The sequence below is a fragment of the Belonocnema kinseyi genome, chromosome 4, assembly GCF_010883055.1.
Source record: "Belonocnema kinseyi isolate 2016_QV_RU_SX_M_011 chromosome 4, B_treatae_v1, whole genome shotgun sequence".
NCBI lineage: Eukaryota > Metazoa > Arthropoda > Insecta > Hymenoptera > Cynipidae > Belonocnema > Belonocnema kinseyi.
In genome coordinates this window covers 105,127,852-105,134,610 of record NC_046660.1, presented here as the reverse complement: position 1 = coordinate 105,134,610, position 6,759 = coordinate 105,127,852, and positions in this window count along the sequence as shown.

Below are 6,759 nucleotides of genomic sequence, written 5' to 3'. Positions count from 1 at the left end.
TATACTTTTAACAGTGCAAAAAACAAAATTTGAATTAATGCATTATTTTGCGAGTGGTTTTGCTGAAACTATTTGGAGGAAGTTACCGTTTCACCTTAATACGAAAGGCGAAAAGTTTCGGGGGGTGGGGGTTGAACTCCCTAAACACCTCCCTTGGACCTGCCACTGACCGAGGGGTATTATTTGTCTAAGAAAAAGTACATTCATTTCTAAACTAAAATTGAAATACATTGTTTTTTTACAAAAGTTTTTTAATGCGTCTCAGTTAACCTTCTGAATAATAAAAATTAATTGAACGTATAAAATAGTCATAATAATAATACAAAATATTACAATAGTGACAATGGGAAGACTTTGACCCTTTGGTTCCATTACCGAATGCAAATATATTTTTCGGTTAGGATTGCAGTAATATAAAAGATTTGATTGAGAGTAAAATATACTTGAACAAAAACAGAATGTTATTATTAATGAATAAAAGCATACTAATAAGTTTTGTTCATCAATTATTATTGTCTCGGACGACGAAAGACTACTTACTCCTATATTTTCTCAAAAAAGCATATAAGAATAAAATATACGCATGAAATACTATTTCTTTCCGAATGTTATAGCTGCAATATCCATAATTAAACACTTCGAATATTTTCAGATGTTCAAAACCAGTTTAAGGCATATATGGTTCGGATTCTTAAAATCAGCCTGAAAATGAAAACTGGTAATAACCGTTACTTTGTGCACAAAAATGGTTACTGCTTAACGCATTAGCAGCAATGTAACGCCAATCATTTATTATGCTTAAAAAAATCTTCACTCAATCGGACAAAGGCCCTTTAGAGATCCCCTTAAATTTTGAACACATTCTGCATTTTTTTTTAATTTAGAAGCAATTCCTGGAATGGTGTAATTATATAATATTTATAGTTATTTGTAGTCGCAGTAAGGCGTACCTATAAGATTTGAAAAGTGTTGTATTTTTAAAAATTGCCCTTCAAAATGTTTAGTTTCAAAGATGAAGAAAATTTATATATCTAATATTTTTTGTTTCAAATATATTTTCAATATGAAAGTAATATTATAATTTTTATTATAATATTTTGTAACATGAAAAATATTTTGAAATATTTAATCTTATAGTCCGACGGAAAATGATCATTTTTTTAGTGAGTTGTGCAAATCGTGTCAAAATGTATATAACATATCTTTTTAAAACTTCTGAATATTTTTTAAACTTGGGTTTTTTTCTAACATTTTCCATAATCTTATATTCGAAATTTTAGGAAAATTTTTTTCTTATATCGTTCATTTCTCAAAATACATTTTATTTAAAATATTTTAAAATCTTCTCAAACTTTCATATATTTTCGATTCTTTTTAAAGCTTTAAAATATATTATTGAATAATCCAGTTTTCTTACATTTTTGTAAGATCTTACCAAATAAAAAAAATTGTCTTAAAATCTGCCAAATTCTATTACGACATATTTTTAAATCTTCAAAACCTAAAATTAATCCTTTAAATTCAAAATAAAACATAAATCAGTTAAAATTTTCCTAGAAATCTTTTGTCGACATCTGTATTTTTTTGGTGACGGGTATTGACAGTGTTATATATTTATATTATATATGATAGACCTTTCCAAGCAAGATATTCTAAGTTATGGTCCATGTCCATCATTTATTTTTTCTCATCTCTTTAATGAAAAACTTAAAAATTATAATATGGTAGAAAAATGTTGAGAACAGAATTACTTCCCATTACTCAAAATTAATTTACAATTAAAATGATCTCTATTATCAATAGTGTTCAGACAAATTTAGAAGTAAATGCTATCATGAAATAAAAGTACGTACTTATTTGGAAATTTTTGTATACAAAATGGATGGTGGAGAAAATTCTTTATCTTAATTAGTATAGATAAAGAAACTGAAAACATCCACCAAAGGTCATAACTCATATTCACGCTCTGGCAGAACCAATCAGGTTTCCGACAATGTAATAAAAATTTTCCAAAACTTTAAATGTGCCAACAAAATCTGCAGGAATATTTTCAGTTCCCTCATTAAAAATTTCTTCTTTTGATAAAAATATTTTTCACCAAAATTTAGCATATTTTTTCATAAATCATGATACTTTTCTATTATTAACCTCACTTTAGTTCCCTGAAATTGATTTATATGAATTTCAATTGAATAGGTATCAGGAAATTTCGATAAGAGGCTTAATGTAACTTTCAAAGTGAATAAAAAATTAAAAGCAATTGATTAAAAATGGTTTTATTCAATTTATAAAAGATTCTATGTTAAAAATCGGTATGCAAAGTAGAATTCGAGGAATTAAAAAATATATGTTTTGCGACCAATTTCATTCAAAGCCGCATAATTCGTATATATCACAAATGACATGAAAAGTGTTTTGATAGATTTTTCTAAAAAAAAATGAAAAAATTCCCAGTATCCAGGTCCAGAGTGGCCACCCCAAAAATATGGATTATAATTTCAGATTCAGTTGCAGTGCAGTCCACTTGACTAAATTACAAACTACCCCATTTCAGAACCTCATTTCTCAAAATCTCTCAATTTGATCGGAAGATAACAAGTTCTGCCCTTCACTTCGTCACTTTGCGGTACATAATCTTCGCACTGATTGTTTTCCTTTTTTCTTCAAACTCAGTTCTTTCCTCGCACCACCCTGAGTACTGCAGCTGGGCGTACAAGACAGAGATTCGTTTCTTTCAGTGAATTTATTGTTTAGCATATGAATGGTTTGCGTATGTACGGTGAACCCTTTGGCATATTGCAAAGAATTGAATAAAGTTTATAAGGAAGCAGAAACCTGTCCGCACTTGTGTTGGTGTGTGTTTGGGTTTGGACTCAAACTCAACCAACTCAAACCGCGCGGCCGCTCCACAGTGTGAGCGTTTTGCCATATAGGTTTTTACGGGATGCGCGATACACATAAGCACACATGTGTAAATGTTCCTCGTCCATGTGTGGTGCGCCTCTCACACACATCAAAGAGCCAGGTGTTTTATTTCGAACCGTGGGACTCTTTAAGAGGATGGTTGCACCACACATTCACACGAAAACACCACGCGTGCTGGGCTCGCGTCCTTCCACATATTCACACACATTGGCACATCTTCCCCGCGTTTGAATGGAAAACAGGATTTATTTTCTATGGGGTCACACTACTTTTATTGTACACTCTTATTCGATCGAACATAACGTACATAGCTACGACCTCTTTCCTTCCACAATTCTTTGATCAAGTTTTTCTCTCTCTCTTTCTTCCTTTCTCTCCCTTTTTCAGGTTCGGGTTGGGCTATCAGGAGATCCCGATGGACCGGTTGGGACAAAGTCAAAAAATGAGATTCTAAACCATTTTCAGATCTAGGTTCTTAGCCGATGTTGGTAAATTAGTTTCTTCGAAATACTTTACATTACATTCTGCTGCAAATGTCAATTTTTTTATTTCATTTTTTATTTCATTTTTCATCTTATTTTAAATACTGCAGATGGAATAAAAATATATCTTTGTAAAATACGTCAATGGTTAAAAATAATTTAATATGCAATAAAAAATGGAACTTCGAAGATTAGTGGCTTAGTACGAGGAGCCAGATTTTTTTCGGTACGTGTAGACATAAAATATTACTTATAATTCGAAAAAATATTATAATATTGCACTAAAAGCTCACACTCTCCCTTTCATACAAAATAGCATATTTTAGATATTGGTCACACTTTAAGTATCTACAGTCTAAACTCTAAAGTCTCACTCCATATTGATTTAAATTACATTTTTTTAAATACTTAAATTTCAACTGTTCGATTTTGACAATTTTAAATAAAATTTTAAGTACATTTGACACACTGAAATACCTACATTACCGACCTCACTTTTTTAGTTCGCTGAATTTCCTTTCAACTTAAGAAGTTTTTTTGTAAATCAAATATCGGACTGAAACTTTGTAAAATGTATCAGAAGACCACAAACTACTTTTACGTATTTCATTTGAGTAGGAAATTCGCTAAAAATTATTTTCAAAGAAATTAAAGCTAGAGCAATTTTTTAACATACAGTCCTCTCTCCGAGTAATGCCGGACATAGGCTGGTAAGGGAGTGTTTTTCATGGAACTCAGCTTCCCCCACTCAATCAGTTTTCTTTTTTTTCCCCGCAAGTACGAAGTGTATAAATTTTGATGTTTTTTTCGCGATTTTAATTCAACAAAAACAAGTCGATTTTGTACAAGAATTGATTCGGTAAGTATTTCATTAATCATTATATGTGACGTGCGCCGAAGAAGGGGGGCTTACTCTAAAAAAATCGGAATCAAGATTTTTACACATTTCGATCGTTTTTGAGCTGCTCTTTTTAATTAAGCCATCGGAAAAAAATATTCGAGTATTATTATTGCTAATAATTGAGTTGTTGGGTACCCGAGTAATAGAGCTTTGGCTCGAGATTCCGTGAAACATCTCCCACCACTCACTATACCAACTACGCGTCTCATCTATACCCCGTCCGTGAGCCGCGTCGACGAGCTATCTCCTTCCGTGAGAATGTAGTGGTAAGTGGAGAAGGAAGATTTCGTGAGTCTTCCCTCTCTCCTTAAAAGTCCGTTCTACCCATGGAGATAGGAAACACGGGACTAGGCATGCCATCCTAACTTGGCGAGCGGGGTTGAATCCACGGGAGGGGGGAGAATTCCATGAGTGGGGAGAGCCACCATCTTACGATGTGCCATTTGATTATGCGCACGAGCATTTTTGCCGACAAACTGCATGAAAATATAAACATATGGGCGCTGTCATGTTTGTTGCGGGACATCACAAGGTGGCGGTCCTCCCCCCGCATTGCATCACCCCCGCAATGGCATGCCTAGTCCCTTGTTTCCTATGTCTATGGTTCTACCAAAGATATTATAATATCTTTGGTTCTACCGAGTCGACTTCAATCGCTCGTCCTTCAAAATCTCACTTTTTAGAGTTAGCCCCCTTTCTTCGGCGCACGTCACTTATGTACTATTAAGCAGTAATGTCTATTTGCGTACATTTATTTGAGTGGCACTATTCAGAGACTGAATTGAAATGCCGGAACTCGAAGCGGTAGCGCGATGGTTGGGTATGCGATACAGCAAAAATGAGGAGAAATGGCACTGTTCAGAGAGCGGACTGTATTTTCTTTGTACCTTGACATTTTTTGAAAGGAAGAACTTTTTTTATATGAAAAATATCGGCCACAAACTTCGAGAAAATACAAAAATGTAAGTTACGTGTATGTATGTTTTTTTTTTAATCTCGCAGATATTTTAAATATAGAGAAAGTTATTAGGTTGTAAAAAATAACAAGGTTACAAAGAAAATATGTCAAAAATGGGTCCCAGTTAGTTTATTTGAAAATAATATTGAGCGATACTTCTACTCAAATGAAATAAATAATAAATATACTTTATGGTGTTCTGATATATTTTCCAAAGTTTCAATCCGATATTTTGCTTACAAAAACAAGTAAAAAAAAATGCAGTAACTTGATAAAGTCAGGTCGGTAATAATAGGTCTGAGTGTGTCAAATGCCCTTAATTTATTGGATTATTATGCTTAAATTTTAAAAGCAAATGCTTCTAAATTAAGATTTTCTTTCTTTAAAAAATTAAAAGCTAACACTGACATCAACTATGCAAAAAATACTACAAAGTTCGATTTCTCAAAACTTGAGACAAATTTCCTTTTTTCATAACTATACAAATGTATGACCATACAAACGTTTCTAAGTTATTCTTATTTAGTTTCCCAAATTTTTAACTCGATCGACATCGCGTTTCGTGTAAACGCAAGCTGGATTTGAAAAAAAAATGTTGAGGTGACGCCGATATGGCCTTAAGGCTATTGCACCGAGTGCTAACTTACCGACATTTTAATTCTTTTTAACAACTTAACGTCCACACGAAATGAGATCGAATTGAAAATTTTGTATATTAAAGAAAAGACGTTAAGGCCATGTAACGGTAACCTCAAAAGTCGCGCAACTTACGTTTCCGAAAAAGTAGATATCGAGCTATTTGAGAATCTAAATAAAAACACTAAGAAACGTTTGTCTTTTCGTTTTATAATTTGAAAAAACCTTTGTTGTTTGATTTTTTTGTGATTTAATTTAGAATATTCCATCATTTTGATTATGAATTATGAATAATATTTGCATTAGGGTGATTTGAAACAAAATCAAAATTCGACATGATTTAGAGATTCCCTATTTCACTTTGGTCTTTTTTTATTGATTTGCTGTTATTTTTATTTTCTTACTGTCTTGAAAAGGAAAGTATTCCATTTTTATGGACATAAGCTGATGTCCTTTAAATTATAAGCAATGTAAACAATTTAATGAAAACGTTTTTACCCATTTTCAAGTAAAATAATATTTTTTCTTGTTTCACATTTTTCTATAAGTAATTTTTTCAATTGATCTATCGTATGTGGTAATTGCAGTTCAATATATGTCAAGTTCTTATCGAAAAATATTAAACAAGATAAAATTATCATTTCGTTTAAAAATGACTTTTCAAATTTTAATTAAATGATGAAGAATTATGGTCATGTAAAAGGGGATTACTCTGTATGTACACAAATTTAATACCTGCATTTTTTACTAAAATGGTACAACTTAGGACAGAGTGCGTATTGAGATTCTGAAATCATTTTTGTTTAGAAATAAAATAAATATGCATACATATCACCTATTATAAGATACACTGGAAC